This window comes from Sceloporus undulatus, chromosome 4 (assembly GCF_019175285.1).
Source record: "Sceloporus undulatus isolate JIND9_A2432 ecotype Alabama chromosome 4, SceUnd_v1.1, whole genome shotgun sequence".
Lineage (NCBI taxonomy): Eukaryota > Metazoa > Chordata > Lepidosauria > Squamata > Phrynosomatidae > Sceloporus > Sceloporus undulatus.
Window position 1 is genome coordinate 46,787,122 of NC_056525.1, and position 23,449 is coordinate 46,810,570.

General features: G+C 44.0%; 1 protein-coding gene across 1 annotated transcript in view; it reads left to right on the plus strand.

Annotated features, from left to right (window-relative positions):
- The first annotated feature begins 453 nt into the window (after positions 1–453).
- The window catches only part of CSRP1 (cysteine and glycine rich protein 1), a 37,869-nt gene continuing 14,873 nt past the window's right edge, over positions 454–23,449 (plus strand). The window contains exon 1 of the mRNA XM_042465392.1: positions 454–623. The gene's annotated coding sequence lies outside the window, so the exon portion shown is untranslated. The remainder of the gene's footprint in view (positions 624–23,449) is intronic.

The following is a 23,449-nucleotide window of genomic DNA, read 5'->3' on the forward strand; positions in this document are numbered from 1 at the left end:
CTTGTCCTCCTTTGCAGTGAGGCAGGGTGACCAGGTCTCATAACCGCAAAGGAGGAGAAGGCACGGCAAAACGTAGGGCATTCCAGAAAAATGTGGACCATGACCCTAGAAAACCCTCACATAAATGTGAACCCCTGCTTCTTAGTCTTCCTGCTCAAAATGGAGGCCATTTTGGAATTCCTCCTGGACAGAAGGGCTGAAATGGAGGGCATGCCCTGGAAAAGGAGAAGGTTAAGGGAGACCCATCATCCCTTTCCTTGCTCTTGGCTCTCTAGTCGCCCAGAGCAGCTTCTGTAAGAGTTGTAAAGAAGCTCCATCCTAGGCAAGGGCCCCTGTTTTGCCAGCCTGGCTGCTGCTGGCTGTTTTTCTCAGGAGGAACCATGACATCAGCCCTTCTGCGTTATTGTTTCTTGTGAGGGAAGGGAGGAGGCCAGCCCTCCCTGGCGGCGGGGCCAGGCTCTTTGCTGCTGCTGGGCGACACGCCTTCCTTCCCCTGAGCAGCAGAGCACAAAACAAGCCCCCGTTCCAGCCTTGGGCCAGGCCAGCTGCAGTGGGGAGCAGAGAGCAAGGCGCGGGAAGAAGAGCCTGACTCCAGAGGGGACCAAAGCAGCAGCATTAGCCAGGTAAGGACCTCGCCTTTCCCGCCTCAAGTGCTGTTAATGGAGGGGGCCAACGCCCTCCTGCCGCTTGAGAGGCACCCACTTTGCTCCCTCTCCCTCATATTGCCGCTCCCATCTCTCTCTATAAAACCCAGCAAGGGATACCTTCATGGGGCCAAAGCCAAAGGCACAAAATACAGCTTGCAAGCTTTCGAGGCTCCACTGGCTTCATCTTCTTCTTCAGGCTCTACCTGATGTAACTCTGGAGAAGAAGGTACAAGTCCCTGCTCAGCCGTCAAACCCACTGTGTGAGTCACACTCTCTCAGCTCCAGAGAGTGGAGCACATTCAGTCACACTCTCAGCCTCAGAGGATGGCAATGGCAAACCCCCTCTGAAGAAACTTGCCAGGCAAATTCCATGAGAGGGACTTTAGGATCTTCAAGATCATCGTGGGCCCTGGCAGCCCCCTTCTGAAGAAACATGCCAAGAAAACCCCTGATAAGGTTGCCTTAGGGTCATCCTAAGTCAGGAATGATTTGATGGCACACAGCAACAGCAACAAAGCAAAACATGGCCAACACGGCTGCATCTGGATAGGTTATCTATTTATTGGTTATTTTAATGGAGGAGGCAGCTCACTTTTCTGCGTGACTGTTCCAAACTCTGTACATGCTCCAACTTTTTAAAGCTTTGCACTCTGGAACTTGAAAAAATTACAGAGGGGGACCAGAATTCCCAGAATCCTCTGGACCTGAGTCGTCCCCAAAAGTAAAGTTTCCAAGTTGGGCTCTTAGGCATGGAAGTCAGCAATAACCGTTGAGTGCAGTGGGCCTGCATGCTTGGATTTTAAGTGTGATTCTGCTAATTTGTGTCATTGGAAACGGGGCATTGGCAAATATTTCAGGTCAATATGAAGTCAGGAGGACAGCCCTGTGCAGTCCAAAAAGTAACTTTTCCAAGTTATAATGTGGGATTCTTCACCCAGAAATCTGATTTTGCCACAAATCTTAAAGGTGTGAGTGCAACTGTAGCCAATATATTTGCTTTGCACTGCACACCTCTGGTTAATTCAAGAACGTCACTGTGATAAGGAACAGCCAAAAGGATATGGGTGTGTTTCATTTTGGCTGATATACTTTGTGGGCCTTGCTTCCTTCCTGTTCATAAACTTTGATACACACAAGAACTGCACAGCTGTAGAGGGTTTTCTAAACCCATCTTCTTTTCAGTGGTGGAAAGTCAGCAATCCACAACAGGTGGCTGTCTAGACTCACCTTAAAAAAATCCAGCCAGGGCTTGCAAAAATTACTGTTTTACTATAACTCCCAGAATCCCCCAATCAGCTTAGTCACTAGTCATGCTGGCTGGGAGATTCTGAGAACTCATTTTTTTAAATAATAATAACAAAAACCAGTTTTTACTGTCCATAGTACTGTCACTCTTTCCAACAAAAGACAACTCCCACTCCAGGTAATTAATTCCATTGTCAAACTAGTCTTACAAGGCCCTTCTAATAATAATAATAATAATAATAATAATAATAATAATATAATATTAATGATTTATTTATAGCCCGCCCAATCACAAGGAATCCAGGCAGGTTACAACAATAAAAATATAGAGAATACAATAAAATACAATAAAATACAATAAAATAAAAGAGAGCGATGTGAGTTACAGTAATTCACAGTTAGGCCTGGTGGAAATGGGGCCTGTCTTTTTCACTCCCTCCCAGGTCTGATGATGACAGTTGGGATGGAGGGAGAGCTCTTCTTCTTGAGGCAAGAATATAATGTTTATTAATATAAATTAAATTATTTTCATTAATTTAATGTAATTCTAATACATCAGCCAAAATATATCCTCCTGTAACTTAAGGCTATTTGGAAGCACAATAGCCATAACTGAATATAGTACAGTAGTCCACTTAAGGTTACCGCAATATAGTCACATAACTAAACAACTGGCATGGCACACTGGCTGCTCTGATTTTCCATATAGATGGAAACAATCTGATAAAATCTTGTTGGCATTAAGAGTTTTGCTCTAGGATAGTTGCTTAGACTAAGTCTCTGGTTTGCATAACAGATGATGCTCTTCTTCTGTGTGTTGATAAGAGCCCTAAGGTTATTATTTCTACAGTGATAATTACCAGCTGTCAGATTTATTCAATGGCATTTGCATCCTGAATTTAAATTCTTCCTTAGAACCTTTAGACCTAGTTGGAGCCAAACTTTCAAAGCATTGAACAAAGCTGGGTACTTGTTAAGCACTTGGCTTCTCTGCAAGAAAAAAAAAGTGGCCCAGCTGGCAGAGATGGCATTTGATGTAAGAATGTGAATAAATTCTCTGACTGCAAGGCTTGTTTGCAGTATGGGTGGTGCCCATCTTCCAATGAAGTGTCCCATGAAATTCCTTTAGATTTTAATGGAGCTGAATTGTATTTTTAAATTGTAGTGTGGGAGTGGGGAGGAGAATTTGTGCACGTTTCTTTGTCCTTTCTTCATTTGTATGTGTATGGGGAGGGGATTAAATTCATGGTAGCAAAGGAAGGATACCAGCATAAACTATATTCTGTGTAGGTCTGCAAATCTTGTTTCCTATTTTTACTTGATTTTTCTACTTGATTTTATCAGCCATCATCAGAACTAACATTTCAGCACAGGAACTATGAGATAATGAGTTCCTGGTTGTTAATACTACCCAGAAAAGCAGACTGTATTTAAGAATTATTTCTTTAATGTAGAGAAGTGCTTTTGCGTGAATTGCCAAACCTTGTGTTGGAAGTTCTCCTAACTGTCCTGAGAAATGAGAGATTGGTTAGGATTTAAGCGTGTTGTGGAAAAATACTAGTAGTCAACAGAATTTGGTGTGGCATTACTTGTTTTCTCTGGTTCATTTTGCTTTGTCTGATTGAATAGCTGCATACTTAAGTTTTTGACTGGTTCTTAGTACTAAAGAATATCCGTTTATAGTAAAGTATGCTATTACTCAATGGTCTAATGATTACACTGGTGTCTCGATTCCTTCCGTAGAAGACCAAGCTTGGAACCTTTCTGACTGCAACTGACTATAAGCTCTGCAATCTTGACATAATCACTGTAAAAATAAAAAATGATAAAAAATGCTGAATTTGCTTAAAGCAATTTCCTTGTCCATTAAGTGATTTAATTCTTTGCCTGTGGACAATTTTGCTTGGGCGGTATGGAATGGTGATCCAGACCCAATCATAAATCCATGAAAACTTAGTTTAATTTGGCCACTGAGCTACTCCTTTTATTCTTTTGGAATCAGTTTCTCTACAGCATAAGAATATTAGTGACATGCCACTAATTAGTGAAATGTGAAGAGGACCACAGTAAAAATGGGAAACAGTATGTTTCAATGCTCTTATGCGGAATATTATCAGAATATTAGAATGTACCAGGCACACATTGTCAATACAGATTATTCATACGCCTACTAGTACAACTACTACTACCTCTTCTCCTCCTCCTTCACCACTCTAAAGAGGTGTGATACAAGATCCTAATTACCTTCCATTTTACTTCCTTAGAGCTGCTCAAGCTATGTCCTAATGAGTACTGAAAAATTTTGAAGTGCCAGGGCTTGTCATGAGAGTGTCCAAGGATAATTTTTTAAAAAACAGTGCAATGGCTACCATGTTTGAACTTGGTTGAAAAGACCAGAGTATGTGAAAAGATACACGACATATCTTCAAATTGGATATTCTAGGAGGGTCTTTTTCTCATACTAGAGAAAAACACTATGGCCTTTTCACAGTACAGTGATAGTAATATGATTTCACTTTAACTGCCATGGCAACAACTTATGGATTCCTGGCATTTGTAGCTTGGTGAAACACTAGGGCTCTCTGGCTGAGAATTCTAAATATCCCTTCCTTAACTTCAAATCCCAAGAATCAAAGAATGTTGCCATGGCAGTTAAAGTGAAATAATTGATGATAATTTACATGCTTTTACATGAGATATCTTGATTTGCTCTTCTGGTGTTTAATTCACATAGGGTCGTCATCCATGCTGGCTTATTACACTTGTGTGTACCTAGCATAAGTACCAGTGTGGTGTAGTGATTTGAGCCCTGGACTATGACTCTGGAGACCAGGGTTCAAATCCTGGCTCAACCATGGAAACCCACTGGGTGACCTTTGGCAAGTTACACTTTCTCAGCCTCAGAGATTGGCAATGACATCTGAAGAAACTTGCCAAGAAAGCTCCATAACAGGGTTGCCATAAGTCAGAAATGACTTGAAGACACACAACAACAAGTGTGGGATCTGGGTTCAAGTCTGAAATATGGCTTTCAGGCAGCTACCTCTGAAACTGGAAGATCCTAGCAGTCCACATTAGCCTTGCTCACTCCACTTCCACATATGGCCCAAAAGTGTCAGTAACATCAAGGGCTGTTCTCAGCCACAACAGGAATCTGCCAGGGCTAGGCATCCAAAGATGGAGTCCTCTTGGTTGGGTGCATCAGCTCAGTCCTGAAGGCTCCCAACAGAGCTGTCCCACACCTGGGCATGAGCAGTGTTTGACAGGCAAGCACACTGGCAAAACTGAGGTGAGGCACTGGCTGAAAGGAGCACCTACTGAGTAGGAAGGCACTATAAGTATATGGCAAAGACTTCTAAATACCCTAAATACTCTACCCTAAGCTAAAAACTACATTTTTTCATGGCAGCTAAAGGGTGAGCCATCACCTCAGAGGATGGCAGTGGCAAACCTCCTCTGAAGAAACATACCAAGAAAACCCTGTGATAGGTTTGTCTTAAGATTGCCATAAGACAGAAGGACTTAGAATCATAGAGTTGGAAGAGACCCCAAGTGCCATCTACACCAACCCCCTGCCATACAGGAATACACAATGAAAACGCTCCCGACAGATGACCATCCAGCTTCTGTTTAAAAACTTCCAAAGAAGGAGACTCCACCACACTCCAAGGAAGTGTGTTCCATTGTTGAACAGCTCTTACTCTTAGAAAATTAGGGGCTATAGAGATGGATGGCATGCAGCTGCACCTTTTTGCCATGACAATCACATGCAGTGGCACTGAGCCAGTCCCTGAAGGGAGCAAAAAGAAGCTGTGAAAAGGGGCATCATAGGCACACCATGATGACGTCCCTTTGGTGCTGCATCATTTGGGCACTGTGCCGCAGGTGCATCATCATGGTGCAACTGCCAAAATGGCACCCTTACTTCTAATGTTTAGGTGGAATCGCTTTTCCTGTAGTTTCAGTCCTTTGCTCCAGGTCCTATTCTCTGGAGCAGAGAAAACAAGCTTGCTCCCTTCTCAATATGACACCAATTCAAATATTTTAACAGGGCTATCATATCACCTCTTAACCTTCTTTTCTCCAGCTCCCTAAGTCACTCCTGATAGGACATAGGTTTCCAGACTTGAGGCACAAAACACATAATGCTAAAGGGCCCTGTATCTCATAGTCAGCAAACCAATTCTGTCACCTTTCATCCCTACCAAGAACGGGTAATTTGTTAAATTTATGGGTCTGAATTATTAGTTCAGAGCCAAGCCACACCCACCCAAAATTTTACTTTACCTTACCAAAAGAATAGCTCACAGTGATGAATCATTACTGGAAAAAATCTATCTTCTTCCCCACCTTCAACTGTGAGGATTGTGCAGCTAACTTTAGAAGGGAATTGCCAAACCTGAAAGGAGGGTGGTGATGGAATGAGAAATGACTTCATTCTTTCTGCTAATTAACAACTGCCCAGTACTTCAGTCCTGTGTGCTTGGGTTCTACTACAGCACTGCCAATAAATATGCTTTGAGGGCATTTCCCTTTCCTTTTTCACCCCAGGTCACGTCTGTGACTTAGCCTTGTTGCATCATAGTTGTCTCTTTTGTTGTAATTTACATTTAAAGGAGGTTGAGCACTTCTTTAAGAGATGCAGTTGTGAAACCCTGGGGTTTCTCCTTTCCTTGAGATAAATGATTTAGTCTTCATTTTCAGCTTGCTTCCAAGCGTCCAAAGTGCACTACAGAAATAATCCAGTTTGAGGCCACTTGAACTGCTCTGGCTCAATGCAAGGGATTCCTGGGAACTGTAGGTTTGTGAGACATTTAGCCTCCTCTGTCAGGGACCTCTGGTGCCACAATAAACTACAATTCCCAGGATTCCCTAGCATTGAGCCAGGGCAGTTAAAGTGGTCTCAACCTAGATTATTTCTGCAGGGTGTTTTGGACCACCCATCCTGAATCTCATTAACATTAATGGGGTAAACTGGGTTAAACCCAATGACCTAACTTTATTGTAGACTGGAATGTTGTTGTTTTTGTGTGTCTTACAATCATTTCTGACTTATGGAGACCCTACTACTGGGCTTTTGTAGGGGGGGGCATGATTTGTTGAGAATGGGTTTGCCTTTCTCTGAGGCTGAGACAGTGTGACTTGCCCAACATCACCCAATAGGTTTCCATGGCTTTCAAACCCTAGTCTCCCATTGAGTCCAACACTTGAACCACTGCACCACACTGGCTCTCTGTTTTTCTGTAGTGCTATGTAATGTGCCACCCTCTTCAACTCTTAATCAATAATAATCTCATGAGTTTTTCCCTTCTGTGTTTATGTTGCTAGTTTAACTAGTCCTGTCACTGCCAAGTTGAAGATGGTTTTAGTTGCGCTTTAAGAGGCTGTACAGACCGGCGTTAAACGCTGGCCTTAGGGCAGAATGGGGGCGTGGCATCCCCTGAAGCCACTGTCACACTCTCCTACCGACCGCATAGTGGCAGCGTCATGGTGCTCCTTTGGCGCTGCATCCAAATGACTTGGGCCCTGTCCAGATGGGCCCTTTGCGGTGCGTCCATGACGTGCTAGGGTTGCCTTGGGGTGGTGCGTGCACATGCCCCGCAACCCTAGCACGTCATGCATGCGATGCAGTTGCGCAGCGCCATACATATGGCGCACATAATGATTACCTCGCACCTGCGCTGCCTCCAAACAGCACTGTGCAGCTGTGACGTAACCACACCGTCTTTGGCGCTTTGCGGCACTGCAAAAAGGACCCGCTTTTGGGAGCTCCTTCTTTGCTGTGTAGCAGTGCCGTGCAATTTGTTTGTTGCAGCGCTCCTGTGCAGCAGAGAGAGGCACCAAGGAGGCGCCTCTTTTTGGTGGTCTGTACCCCACCATAGCACCAAAATGAGCGCCGAAAAGTACTGTTGTGGCAGCAAAGGCGCCTTTTCCCTGGCACAAAAAAGGAGCAGCATTTTGCCATTCCTTTTAGCATTGGGGAAAGGCCACATCAGGGCCGTGGCATTAGTTGCCGTGGCCCCGATCCAGCGGTGAAAGGGGTGGCAGCAGGACACTCCAAAGGGGCAGTTTGTTTAGCCCCTAGGTCTTTAGTGCACTCAAGGCCCACATCAAACAATTAATGTTTAAATGCATGTAATTTAATGGTGGTATATACTCTCTCAACCTCAGAGGAAGGCAAGGGCTACACTTGATAGGTTTGACCCTTGGGGACGCCATAAGTCAGAAATTACTTGAAAGCCCACAACAACAACATTAGACTGAATGGAGAAGAACAAGTTTCCCTACTTTAGATTTCAAGGGAGGAAGGGAAATGTGTCTTGGTTCAGCTCCATTGCCTGGTATAATGAACCATCACATGATGCAAAAAACTTCTACCACTGCATCCTTTTCCCCATCCTGGACCACATGGATGAGAGCTGACCTTGTAATGCTATTGTTTACATTTAGGGCCAAGCTAGAATAATATTCCTCATATTTTAAAAAGAAGTAATGTCAGCTACATTCAATTCAGATTATAACTACAGTTTTAGAAGAGCAGGGTTAACAGACCACACTCCAATTTTCATGACTGAAATTCTTGACCTCATCACTGCTATCAAAAGTAATCATTTGACTTGTAGCATCTCAACATTTGAGAAGGAACAAGACACAAATTTCAGGCCCCAACAAGACAAGACCAGCTTTTTCAGTTGACCCAGGACCCATTCACACTACTTGATTATAGTACTATCATTCTTCTTTGACTCCCTTTGGAATCCTAAGATTTGAAGTTAATCAGCCAGAGGAATTTGCTGGCATCGTCGTGACGTGCAAGGGGTGGCGCTTTCAGACATACGGGTGCCGCCATTTTGAAGTGATGGATGCTTAGCGTCCGCACGTCTCGGCACCCTTGTGATGCCGCAAGTGTGCCATTGGCACCTTGCGGTGTCACAACCGCGCTGCAGAAAGAGCCCGCTTTTTGCTGGTTCTTTTTGCTGCGCGAGTGAGCTGCGCGGTTTGTCCAGCTCCCTCGCGCAGCAAACCCTTTTTGGGTGGTCTGTATCCCACCAGAGAGAGGTTCAGCCTGGCCTTCGATGCCAGCAAATTCCTCTGGCTGGGAGCTGCCACTGAGAAGGCTGTCTCCCATGTCCTCACCAGCTGGACCTGTGGTGGCCACAGTCTGAGTGAAAGCCCTTCCTGAGGATCCTGAGACTAGCAAGATTTTGCTTGTGTGTACACAACAACTCATGATGAGGAGCCTGCATATGTTTGACAGAATGTAATGTAAAAGCTACAGTGTAGATTACTAGACTGATTTCAATTACAAATTAACTAGATCTCATAGCTCCAGTTGATAGGAACCAGAGATGGCCTTCTCAGTGTTGACTCCATGTATTTGCTAAGCTCTGTTCTTGTTTGTAAGCTTTCTGTGAAGACACTGTTTTGGAAAACATTTTATATAATTGATTGCTTTGTTTTTAATTATGAGTTGTTACCTTGGCTTTTCAACTGACTATTCATTGTGTATAAATTGTACCAGGCATGAGGAAAGTTCAGCCCAAGGACTGGATGCAGCCCCAATCTCTTTTTCACACTCCCCCAAATCCACCACCAAAGTCCCAACAGCTCCATTAAGAGGAATAACAACGACAAACCAAAATTGGACAAAAAACAAAACTGGAAGTGACCAGAAGTTGTGTTTTACCTTTATTTTTCATTAGTGCAGTGTCTGTGCCTGTCTAACTGACACTCTGTGTGTGTGTGTGTGTGTGTGTGTGTGAGAGAGAGAGAGAGAGAGAGAGAGAGAGAGAGAGAGAATTTCCTCCCATCCACAGCTAGTTGTCCCTCCTGAGTTATGTATATTAATCCGAATTGGAACACACAGCGACTCACAACATTAAAAGAATAATGCAATTAAAAACATAGAAAAGTGATACATTAAAACAGAATTAAATTGTTACAATATTAAAATAGATTGCTTATTCAAAGAATAAAAATTAAAAATTAAAAAAAGATAAAATTGTTTAAAACACTTAAAACGATACAACACCCCCAAGCTGGTCCTTTAAAAACATTCTGTTTTACAAGCTTGTTAACAGGGGCAGGTTACAGAGCCCACACAATACCCCTGTTGAAACAGTTCCACTGGCTGCCAGTTGGTTTCTGGACACAATTCAAAATGCTGGTTATGACCTATAAAACCCTATATGGCTCAGGTCCAGGCTATGTGAGCTAGCCTGCGCCCTAAGATCTACAATCTGGCTGCAGCTCTTTGGACCAGTTATGGTTTCTGAACTTTAAAGGCAGCCCCAAGTACAGTGTGTTATGGTAGTTCAAAATGGGATGTAACCAAGGCATGTACCACCGAGGCCAAATCTGTAGTTTCAAGGAATAGGCACAATTGACACAAATTTTATTTGTATTGTAATCCCCTTTTTGAAGGTTTTTTGTCACAAAAAGTAGGAGATATTGGGAGATTCAAACAAAACATGCAAATGGAATGAGATAATCTGTTTTGCAGATAAGCCCCAAATGTTGCTCTTTCAAAATGATTGCCACATATCTCTTCTATTTTGCCCAGACTCAAGTCATATAAAGAATGAGGTGACTGCTGGGTTGTAGCTGACAAGGTATTTAAAAGAATTGCTGCCATAAGCACTTGGGGAAATTATTTTCTGGTCTTCTTTCACATTCTACCAACCTTCCCAGGAAAATCCCTTCTCTGGTCCATATGGCAAAAACATATGCCTGGGTGGCCCATCTGTTGCAAATACTCTTTCCAATTAACAGTTTGCTGTAAGTTTAACCACTGCTCACTGTGCATCTTGATAGATTCAGTTACCCTTAGGGTTGCCATAAGTCAGGAGCTCCAAACAGGGACAAATGTAGGACACATTTTTTTAAATGGAGGACACGCCAAAAAATAATGATTTTTAAAAAAACGTTAATATAAATGCATGTTTCTTAGACATGGTCAAAATGGAGGACACTTTGTTATTTAATAACAAAAATAAAATAAAATAAAAAACCAAGGCTGGGTTGTATATATTTAAAAATAAAAGAAAAACTTTTCCCTGCCCCTGGCCCAGAGGCCTATCCTCCTCCTTTGCCTCCTCCTCCTCCTCCTCTTACTCCTTTGCCGCCGCCTCCGCCTCCTTTGCCTCCTCTTCCTCCTCCTTTGCCTCCGCCTCCTCCTCCAAGGCTCCTGACACTGGCCAATGGCAGACTGGGGCTGGAATCTAGGCCAGCCCCTGCTCGTCTGCCATTGGCCAGAAGGCTTAGGAGGCGAGCACAGCCCCTTAAGCCCTGCGCACGAGCGCGCAAAAGGGGCGAGCGTGCGCTGCTGCCGGCCATGGCCCAGGCAAGTGCTGCGAGCTGCGCAGCAGCTGCGCTGGGGGGAGGTGGAGGAGGAGCGGTGGAGGTGGAGGGCGGCGCCGTGCAGCCATGGAGGAGGAGGTGGGTGGCCGGCCAGCCGCGTTAGCGGCCGTGGTAATGGCCGCATGAGCGCACCCGTTCCGGAGGCTGGGCCCGGGACAAAGGCCCCAATTGGGGGGGAACCGGGCTGGGGTAGGCAGGGCCCCCCAAAAGCGGGTTTGTCCCGGGGGCCGCCGGGATATGGCATCCCTAGTTATCCTTGTTCTGTGTTTCCCTGTTCTGTGGCTACCAGTTTTCAGAAAGATGAACATGAAACTGATACTAACATAATGAATAATGGAGCCCTGGTGGTGCAGTGGGTAAATGCCTGTACTGCAGCCATTCACTCGAAACCACAAGGTTGCGAGTTCAAGACCAGCAAAAGGGCCCAAGCTCGACTCAGGCTTGCATCCTTCCGAGGTCGCTAAAATGAGTACCCAGACTGTTGGGGGCAAATTAGCTTACTTGCTAATTAGTTTACTTGCTGTTCACCGCTATGATCTTTGGAATAGCGGTATATAAATAAAACAAATTATTATTATTATTATAATGAATAACTATGTAACTGGAAATATTTACATACAGTAATTTTAAAGTAGACAAAGTTCTTCAATTTGAGAGAAAGTAGTTTCAGCAGCTAGCTGGAACTCAAAAGGATTTTGGCTTAAGTGAATCACTGTGTCATCCTGATTTGCCAGATATAAGGCTGCAGAACCATTAATGCTTCACTAGAACCATTAACAGCATTCCAAAACTAGGGGCCCCAATATATCATAGTGGTTTTGTAATTCACTGCTTGCTTGCCTGCCTCCTGCCTGCCTCCTTTCTCTGCCTGAAATAATTAGTTTGTTGTTGTTGTTAGCTGCTCTTGAGTTGACCCAGACTCATGGTGACCCTCTGGATGAGACATCTCCAAGACCGCCTACCCCCCACTGTTTTGCATAGTTCCTGCAAATTTGTCCCATGACCACTCTGATTGAATCTATCCATATGGTGGAAGGCCTTCCTCTCTTTCTACTTCCCTCAACCTTTCCTAGCACTATTATCTTTTCTAATGAGTCATACCTTCTCGTGATGTGGCCAAAGTACAGCAGTCTCAATTTGATCATTTTGGCTTCCAAGGAGAATTCAGACTTGATCTGTTCAAAGGCGCATTTGTTTGTGTTTTTGGCTGTTCACAATATCCCCAGCACTCTTTTTCAGTACATCTCAAATGCGTTGATACTCTTCCTATCCACTTTTTTCATTGTCCAGCGTTTGCATCTATACATGATGATGGAGAATACAATGGCTTGAACAAGTCTTACTTTACTGTTCATTTGTACATATTTACATTTTAGGATCTTGTCAAGTTTCTTTTCATTCCTAGTCTTCTTCTGATTTCCTGACTGCAGTCTCCATTCTCATCAGTGTTTGATCCTAGTTATGGAAATCTTTTACTATTTCAATTTCCTCATTGTTTATGTAGAATTTCTGTATTTCTTCTGTGGCCTTTACTAGAACCAAAAGAGATACAGATTGGTCATGGATACTGCTCAGCAGCAGTCATCTGGTAGAGGACTTGTTGATCTGCAGAATAGTTAATAAACTAAGGAAAGATCTGGATGTATTAGAGAATATGTATGCATGTCATATTTAAGAGAACACCATTATATTTGTTCTCAGTAATTCAGAACATATACACATCATTTGCTAGTCTATACTGTTATTAATAAATTCTGCATGTTTTCTTTACAGCTGCACTAAAATAGGTGAAAAATCCATCCATGTCAGCCTGAATGGGACCTTGATTGGGTGACCCATAACTAGGGTTGCCATAAGTCAGGACCTCCAAACCGGGACAAATGTAGGACAAAATGTTCAAATGTAGGACACATTTTTTTTAAAATGGAGGACACGCAAAAAAATTTGATATTTCTAAAAAAAAATTCATATAAATGCATGTTTCTTAGGCATGATCAAAATGGAGGACATTAGGCATTATTCCTAGACAGATGGCAGAAATGTGCTTACCTTTCTGGCCAAAAACCAGAAGAGGAGGAAGAGGGGAAAAGGAGGAGGAGGAAGAAGAGAAGTATAGAGGAAGAAAAAGGGGAGGAAGAGGGGAAGGATGAAGTGGAGAAGAAGAGGTGGAGAAGAAGAGGAGGAGGAGGAACAAGATGAAGAAGAAGGGGAGGAGGAGGAGGAGAGTAAGAAGAAGAAGATGAAGAAGAAGGGGAGGAGGAGGAGGAGAGTAAGAAGAAGAGGAGGAGGAAGAAGAGGAGGAGGAGAGGAGGCAGAAGAATAGGAGGAGGAGAAAGAAGAGGAAAGGCTCTTTCCCAAGCCTGGCCACCTCCCTGGCCGGCGGAGGAGGCGGCAAGGCAGGGAAAAGGGGCCTCGCTGAGGTGAGACCCTTTTCCCGCATCAGGCCGCCTCCCTGGCCGGTGGAGGAGGCGGCAAGGCAGGGGGAAAGGGCCTCGCTGAGGTGAAGCCCTTTTCCCCTGTCGGGCCGCCTCCGTCGCCAGCGGACGAGGCCAAGCAGGGAACGAGCCTCGCTGAGGCGAGGCTCCTTCCTGCCCTGGCATCGTCGAGGGGGGGGACTCCCAGGGGGCGGGGCAAACCGGGGGCGGGACCGTGCGGACCCGCCCCAAACTGGGAAAGTCCCCCCCCAGCGGGATATGGCAACCCTACCCATAACCTATAGTTGTTGCATGCTTTCAGCATGTATAAGTCGAGGGCAAGTTTTGGGGCCAAAATTACGGATTTTGCCATGACCCGTGGATATGTTGAGGGTAAAACTTGGAGGCTCCTTCAGTGTGTGTTTGTGTGCACACAGCAAGAGGAACTCTGATTGAAGCTTTTTGCTTCAGCGTTTGGTTTCACCCTTGACTCCCCAGACAGCGGCAGACAGCCCGGGTGGGGGAAGGACTCTGTTTGTTTAACAGCAATCAATCATCCAGGATTCTTTCTGCTTGGTTCAAGAGAAAAAGAAACACTCTCCTGACTGCGTAGAGAAAAAAGCAACTCCATTTTGCACTGTGGAAAGGGTGCCATAGCTTCTGGTGCTGTGCTTTTTGGTGCTCCTTTGGCACTGCATCATCTGGACGCAGTGTCAGAGGAGCGCCATGATGCCACCCACCATGTGGTGGGGCATGTGGCATCATGCTGGCATGGGGGCAGAGTCGAGGCATACATTGTGTGGATCCCAATGCCCCCACTCTGCCCTGATGCTGGCCTTTGATGCCAGTCTGTCGAGGCTCTCAGTCATGACTAAGTTGCATCATTAATTTTAATGGGTCTCTTCTAAGCATTACTAAGTCTGGATCCAAATCATGATCATTTATTAACCCAGTCTTCCCCAAACTGGTGTGCTGTGGATGTATTGGACTACAACTTTTGTCAGCCACTCATAGAATTATCAGTTACTATTTTGGCTAGTAACGGTCAATCTGTGCTTTCCAGTAAGGTGTTACAAATAACCAAATCACCTGTAATGCGTTATTTTGGGGTGTAACAAGGAGGTAATTATGTTCCTTTTGAAAGTGACATGTGAGTGGTATGAGACCATTGTATGAGATCCTAGAAAGCAGTTGTCACTCAGAAGAGAGAATTATGGCCCAAATGTATGGAACAGCTTAATGTGCCTATTTTTTTAAAAAATTATTCTGATTAGTAACTTGCAAGCATATAGAACAAAGATTCTTAATGTGTGGTATAGGGAGACCATGAAACAGAAGTCAAATTATGTTTTTTCCTTCAGTTTCCTCCCTGTTGGTTTCAAAATTGGTTTAAGTACATTTTTCTGGATAGATAGTCCATAATGTTCATATGATTCTCAACACGTTCCATGATAAAAAATTCTTAACATCCACTGACATGGAGCTTTATGATTAATTTGACCTCTTTTCCCTATGAAGGAAATCTGATTCAGTACTAATGAGGACTTTGACTTCTGAAGGTAAAGGTTTCCCTTTGACATGAATGTCTACATAACCGACTGTAGAGAGTGGTGCTCATCTCTGTTACTAAGCTGAGGAGCCAACGTTGTCCGAAGACAACTCCAGTAGTTATTTGGTCAGCATGACTGCACAGAATGCTTTTACCTTTCCACTGAAGTGGTACCTATTTATCTACTTGCACTTTTACATGCTTTCAAATTGCTAGGTTGGCAGAAACTGGGACTAGTAATGGGTGCTCACTCCGTCACGCAGCACTTGGGCCTTGAACTGCCATACTTCTGACCTTATGATCATCAGAACTGTCATCTTAACCACTAAGCCACTGTATCCCAAAGATTGAGTTTTACCTACTAATAAAATAGCTGCAAATAAAATCAAAACACCATGAAGATCAGGAAATGAGGTTAGCCAGATACAAATACTGTAAAGCTATTTGATTAGATATCCTGCCCAGGTTCAAGGGGCTAGACAAGATATCTAAGGATAAGATCCTTCACTGTTAACATAGTATGAATACAAGCCACCATGTTTACACTGGATTCCACAGCAGAATAGCCAATTGTTCAACAGTTGCCAAGGCCCTATGCTTACCCATTGTACAAGGGTATGGTTGATTAGCTCCCCATTCATCCACTCAAAGGTGAGTGAGTGAGAGAGAGTGCTATGATTATTGTTTGCTTAACTGCACTTGGGACCACGTTTATGCAATTTCTGGAAAACACAACCACTATTATTATGCTAGTGTAGCATCCACCAGGCTTCCATCTTGCAGATATGGGGCTTCCCACTAAAATAGTGGTGTTTGACCTCCACATATTATTTTTATCATCATATTTAATAATAATATTAAATTGTGTCTATCTTTCTAGATATAAACAAAATTTTTGTTGACATCATGCTGGATTTAGTATGTGGTCAAGCCTCTTCAGTGACAGGTCAAGAGTTTGAACTAAATTTAAACATCCCAAAATATTACACAGTGAACTGACAGTGATGGAAACTGCCTGGTAGGCAGGTGGCAGTGTTTGCTTTAAATTCAAAGTAAGTTCTACAGTACTGCCTTTTTGTGATTTCCCTAATTATTTGTTGAATAGACAGAGAAAGTAGTTGGCCCTGGGTCAACTGTATGATGAGCTGTTCCAGTTTAAGCTGGGATAAGTAAGCTTCTGAACTTTGCCTCAACTTGTAGTGTGCTGTTTTGTGCTTGCCCATCACAGACATGCACATTCTTTGGTTTATCATCTCTCCATGGTTAGTGATGGTGAATACATGAAGCAGACTTTCTTGATTTTTGTGTCAGAAGCTCTGTCACAGTCTATCACAGCACAGGCACTTTCTCCAAGCACATACACAAGCAAGCAAGTAAACATGCAGAACTGAATGCTTTGAAGAAGTATCCACCCACGCCCCTTTCCCTTTTCCACATTTTATTGCCACAGATTCTCAATCAGACTGAGCTTTGACTGAGCCATGGCAAGACAATCCAGTTCTTTGTTTTTAGATGACTCAATGTTGCTTTTCTTGTGTATTTAGGGTCATTATTCTGATGGAATCAGAATCATAGACTTAATGAGTTGGAGGAGACCTTAAGAGTCATCATGTACAACCCTTTGCCATGCAGGAGTTCACAATCAAGGCACCCCTGACAGATGGCAATCCAGAAGGTGAACCTCTGCTCCAGCCTCAGGTCCCTTATAGTCTGGCTCCATCCATCTTTCCCTCAACCCTCTTCCTGCATTGGAAAAGCATCCCCACAACATGATGCTGCCACCATCATGTTTCACTGTGGATATGGAACCCTCAGGGCAATGAAGGCTGTTTGCACTACATGGAGTTTTACAGAAAGACCAAAAGGTTTTGGTCTCATCAGATCTTTGTCCACACATTTGTTGTGTTTCCCACATGGCTTTTTGCAAAACCCAGATGGCATTTGATAGGTTTGTTTCAGCAATACCTTTCCTCTCATATTCTTCCATTAATCCTAGCTTGTGAAATATTCAGGTGATAGTTGTTCCATGGATAGTTTTTCCCATTTCAGCTGCAGAGCTCTCCAGCTACTTTAGAGCTATCGTTGACTTCTTCATAGAATCATAGAATCGTAGAGTTGGAAGAGACCACAAGGGCCATCCAGTCCAATCCCCTGCCATGCAGGAACTCTCAATCAAAGCATCCCCGACAGATAGCCTTTGTTTAAAGACCTCCAAGGAAGGAGACTCTATCACCTTCCGAGGAAGTGCATTCCACTGTCGAACAGCCCTTACTGTCAGGAAGTTCCTCCTAATGTTCAGGTGGAATCTCTTTTCCTGTAGCTTGCATCCATTGTTCCGGGTCCTGTTCTCTGGAGCAGCAGAAAACAAGCTTGCTCCCTCTTCAATATGACATCCTTTCAAATATTTAAACAGGGCTATCATATCACCTCTTAACCTTCTTTTCTCCAGGCTAAACATCCCCAGCTCCCTAAGTCCTTCCTCATAGGGCATGGTTTCCAGACCCTTCACCATTTTTGTCGCCCTCCTTTGGACACGCTCCAGTTTCTCAATGTCTTTTCTGAATTGTGGCGCCCAGAACTGGACACAATATTCGAGGTGGGGCCTGACCAGAGCAGAATACAGTTGGACTATTACTTCTCTTGATCTAGACACTATACTTCTATTGATGTAGCCTAAAATAGCATTGGCCTTTTTAGCTGCCGCATCACACTGTTCACTCATGTTCAACTTGTGGTCTACTTGGACACGTAGTTTCATTCAGCCAGGTGTCACCCATCCTATATCTGTGCATTTTATTTTTCCGCCCTAAGTGCAATACCTTACATTTCTCCGTGTTGAATTTCATTTTGTTAGCTTTGGCCCAGCTTTCTAGTCTATTCAGGTCATTTTGAATCTTGATCCTGTCCTCTGGGGTATTAGCTATTCCCCCTAATTTGGTGTCATCTGCAAATTTGATAAATATGCTCCCAATTCTGTCATCCAGATCATTGATAAAGATGTTGAATAGCACTGGGCCCAGGACAGAGCCCTGTGGGACCCCACTGGTCACTTCTCTCCAGGATGAAAAGGAGCCATTGTTGAGCACCCTTTGGGTTCAGCCGGTCAACCAATTACAGATCCATGTAACAGTTCCTTTGTCTAGCCCACATTTTACAAGCTTGTTTGCAAGTATGTCATGGGAAACCTTGTCAAAGGCCTTACTGAAATCAAGATATACTATATCCACAGCATTCCCTTCATCTACCAAGCTGGTAATTTTATCAAAGAAAGAGATTAGGTTTGTCTGGCATGACTTGTTTCTCTGAAACCCATGTTGACTTTTTGTGATTATGGCATTGCCTTCTAGATGTTCACAGACTCTCTGTTTCATGATCTGCTCCAGAATCTTTCCTAGTATTGATGTCAGACTAACTGGACAATAATTGTTGGGATCCTCTTTTTTCCCCTTTTTGAAGATGGGGACAACGTTTGCCCTCCGCCAGTCTGCTGGGATCTCTCCTGTTTTGCAGGAGTTTTCAAAGATTATTGCCAATGGCTCCGATATTACATTTGCCAGTTCTTTTAATACCCTTGGATGGAGTTCATCTGGTCCCGGAGACTTAAATTCATTTAGATTAATAAGGTGTTCCTCTACTATCTCTTTACTTATTCTGTGCTGAAATTCCCCTATTCTGTCCTCTGCTCCATTATCCTCAGGTTGAGCACCCTTTGCCTTTTCTGAGAAGACTGAGGCAAAGAAGGTGTTGAGTAATTCTGCCTTTTCTCTGTCTTCTGTTAGCATTCTGCCATCTTCTCCACGCAGTGGCCCTGCCGTTTCCTTCTTCTTCCTTTTGCTGCGGACATATCCAAAAAAGCCCTTTTTATTGTTCTTAACCTCTCTATCAAGCCTGAGTTCATTCTGTGCTTTAGCTTTTCTGACTTTACCCCTACACATGTCTGCTATTTCTTTGAATTCCTTTTTTGTGATTTCCCCCTTTTTCCATTTCTTATACATGTTCCGTTTCAAACTTAACTCGGTTGAAAGTTCCTTAGTCATCCATCCTGGTTTCTTGAGACACCTCCCGTTTTTCTTTCTCACTGGAACTGTTTGAAATTGTGCCTTCAGTATCTCTCTTTTGAGAAACTCCCATCCGTCCTGAACTCCTTTATCTTTTAGTATTTTTGACCATGGAATCGCCCTCAATATTCCTCTAAGTTTACTGAAATCCGCTCTCCTAAAGTCTAGGATACGTGTCTGACTATGCCTGGCTTCTCCTTTCCACTGTATTACAAACTCCAGGAGAACATGGTCACTTCCACCTAAGGATCCCACCACTTGCACCCCATTAACCAAGTCATCCTTGTTGGTTAGGATCAGATCTAAAATAGTTGACCCCCTTGTTGCCTCTTCCACCTTTTGGACCATGAAATTGTCTTCCAGGCAAGTGAGGAATTTGCTAGGCCTTGAGGATTTTGCTGAGTTTGACTTCCAGCAAATATCAGGATAGTTGAAGTCGCCCATCACTACTACATCTCTCTTTTCTGACTGTGTGGTCATCTGTTCTAGAAAGATATCATCCAATTCCTCAGTCTGACTTGGGAGTCTGTAGTAGACTCCCACCGTAACATCCTTGTTGTTTCCCTCCCCTTTGATTCTTATCCAGATGCTCTCCACCTGGCTTCCATGATTGATGTCCAGGATCTCTTCACTGGTGTAAATATCTCTGACATATAGTGCTATTCCTCCTCCTTTCTTATTTGGCCTATTTCTCTTAATAAGGTTATACCCCTCTATTTCCACATTCCAATCATGAGACTCATCCCACCAGGTTTCAGTGATGCCTATTATATCATATTTGCTTTGTTGTAGTAGGAGTTCGAGTTCATCTTGTTTATTTCCCATGCTCTGTGCATTAGTGTAGAGACATCGCAGACCATGGTTCCCTTTTACTTGCTGCCTGTGCAAGTTTTTTTGCCTCCCACTGTTGGGTCCTTGCACTGTTTGCCTTGTTTCCTCTATGTCAGTTTGACTATTTTCGCCATCCCTTTCGCCTTCCTTAATATTGTCTCCCTTCCCCTCGGAACTCAGTTTAAAGCTCTCCTGATCAAGTTCTTGAGACTGTTGGCAAAAACATTTCTTCCAACTGGCGTGAGATGCAACCTGTCTGTTGCAAGAAGTCCCTCCTCATGGAACCGCAGCCCATGATTGAAGAATCCAAATCCTTCTCGGCGGCACCATCTGCGAAGCCAGTTGTTCACATCTGCTATTTTCCTCTCCCTTCCAGGACCATGCCCTTCAACTGGCAGAAGAGACGAGATGACAACCTGTACATCCATTCCTTTCAGCTTCCTACCAAGCACCTCGTAATCCCTTTTGATGTTCTGAATGCTGTGTCTTGCAGTATCATTAGTTCCCATGTGGACCAAAAGGAAGGGGTATTTGTCAGTAGGCTTGACCAGTCTTGTCAGCCTCTCTGTCACATCACGGATCTTTGCACCTGGAAGACAACACACCTCTCGAGACATCTTGTCAGGCCTACAAATCACTGCTTCTGTACCCCTCAGCAAGGAGTCCCCCACTACGACCACACGCCTCCTCCGAGGCTTAGCAGCGACTGTTCCCTCGGGTGGGACTCTCAGGCTCCCCTGCTCTCTCCCTGAAGTCTGTCCATGCTGCTCTTCTTCATCCTCCTTGATAAGAGAAAGCGCTTCGAATCGATTCTCTAGCTGCAAGCTCCCCGAACAATTCCTTCTTGACTTACTTCTCTTTGTGACATTCCTCCAGCTGTCTGCCTCCTCTGTTTGGCAAGTGATCTCTTCCACCCTAGCATCTTCCTCTGCGTGGTACTCATCCAAGATGTTTAGTTCTATTGTGTCCAGGAAATCCTCTTGTTCCCTAATATGTTGAAGCGTAGCTACTCTGGACTCCAGCTGCTGCACTTTCTCCTCCAAGAGTGCTACCAACTTGCACTTGGTGCATGTGAAGTTCTCCACTTCTGTAGGCAAGAAGAGAAACATCCCACAAGAGTTGCAGGTGGATGCTTCTCTGATTAATGTCCTCATTTCCTGGTAACAGAGTTTTGGTGGACATGCTACAAATCTAGAAATCATGTGGCACTGCAGTTGCACCCAGGTAGACGTGGTTCAACTATTTATGTGACTTCTGAAGTCAGTGGGTTGCATCAGAGCTTGTTTAGGCATATTACAGCAAATAGGATGACTACATATACAACCAATTTGTTTTTGTTTACATAACATCTGTGCCACAGTAATACAATTATTTTATATCTTCACAATGCTGAGTACAGTCACCCCTCCATTTCCACGGACTTGAAATCTATGTCCCTAGCCTGCAACCACTCACAGGAACGCACCCCCTATTCAAGCTAATGGGGCTTGAATATGTACATGCCAATGGGGCAACTGTATTTTGTTTCTATCAGGTGTATATCAGGTGGTAACAATGACAGTTAAATCCATTTCCATTCTAATTTGTAACATAACAAAATGCAGCAGTGTCAAAGGTGTGTGTGTGAATACTTCTGCAAGGCACTGTGGGAAATGATGGACATTATTATTCAACAAGAAACCCCTACTGAGTCCCAAACAGGATATATTGGAGGTGCAGGTTTTCATGACAGAAACTGCACCTGCTGAAATGATCTCTTCCCTTCTTTGCTGACCTGGCCACCAAGGGTCCTGTCTTTGCTACCTGCAGCAGTTGGGTTGATTCTTTATATGTTCATAGTCACAGCTGTTGTACTTCTGAAATAAGTTGTCATTTAGCAACATTCCCTTTTATGAAAGTCCAGGCTGGTCTCTTTCCTGCACAGCTTACTGGGCTCCTTTTCTAGCAGAAGGAAATGAAAAGTCTGAGCCACATCTCCTTTTAAGGCAATCTAAGCATTCCTCAAGCTGGAATGAGCTGGCTGAGAGGGAGGGCTGGAGAACACAGAAGGTTGGTTTGCAGGATGTCATGGGCAAAAGACTATGTTGAAACAGATAACAGAAGTAAATATTTATTTAATGAGAGGATCCCTCTGACTGCAAAACTGCTGCCTGGAGTGGATGTTGTTCAGATGGTTCAGGAATACAGCCAGAAACTTTTCTGGAACATGGCCACATAGCCCGAAAAACCCACAAAAAACTATGGATGCCGGCCTTGAAAGCCTTCGACTTTACACTACTTCAGGTCACTTTGGAGGTATACTATTTAAATGATGCATGAGTCCTAAGAGGCCGGAAGCCGTGCTAAAGCCATGGTGCAGCTTTTGGCCTCTTAGGATGCATGCATCATTTAAATAGCATACCTCCAAAGTGATCCAAAGCAGCTTTATTTTTGGCCTATCTGTTCGGGCCCTTAGATTGTGTATTTGCTTCTATCAATCTTTTGACTAGAAATTACAGGATATGACTCAGGAAGATTACAATGTTGTGTCTGTTTCTGAAGATCTTACATTAAAGGAAGCCTAAAAAGTGAATATATATTTCACTCATTTGCTTTGGCCTGGTAGAGTCTGCAATTTTGTGGTGGCCTGGGGCCAAAATTGGGGCTTGGAAGTGTGGAGTATCCGCATGCTCCCGAGCCCTAGCATGCAGCGGCGCAGCCATCATGGCAGCCTCCCATCCAAATGGGCGCCACCATGATGGTGCAAGCGTGGTGGCACATCCGCATGCCGCAGCACTGCACTTGTGTCATCGATGCATGACAGTGCACCAATGGCGCACTCATGGCATACACCACGGGAACCCTCTTTTTTGTGTGGCGGGATGCCGTACGGTTTGGCTACTGCGGCATCCCTCAGGGGCAAAAACGGGTGCTTCCAGCCTACCCTTTCAGGGTGGTCTGTCAAGCCCCTTTGTTAGCAAAAATAAGAAGTTCAGAACAAGCTATTTTATTTTCCAAGTGATGGAAAAAGCAGAGAGATGGTCTCTTTTGTTTTGCCAAAAATGTACTAACATTATGGTTTATGCTTTCTTGCTTAAAATGAGTGAGCTGGGATTCTAGATAGAGGCCCAGTTTATGAATTCTGGCCCCATACAGACATGCCAAAATAAAGCTGCTTTGGGTCACTTTGGAGGTATAATGTTTAAATGATGCATGCGTCCTAAGAGTCTGGAAGCTGTGTCAAAAGCCGTGTCAGAGCCACACTCCAGTCCTAAGGACTGGAGCGTGGCTTTTGGACACTTAGGATGCATGCATCATTTAAATAGCATACATCCAAAGTGACCCGAAGCAGCTTTATTTTGGCCT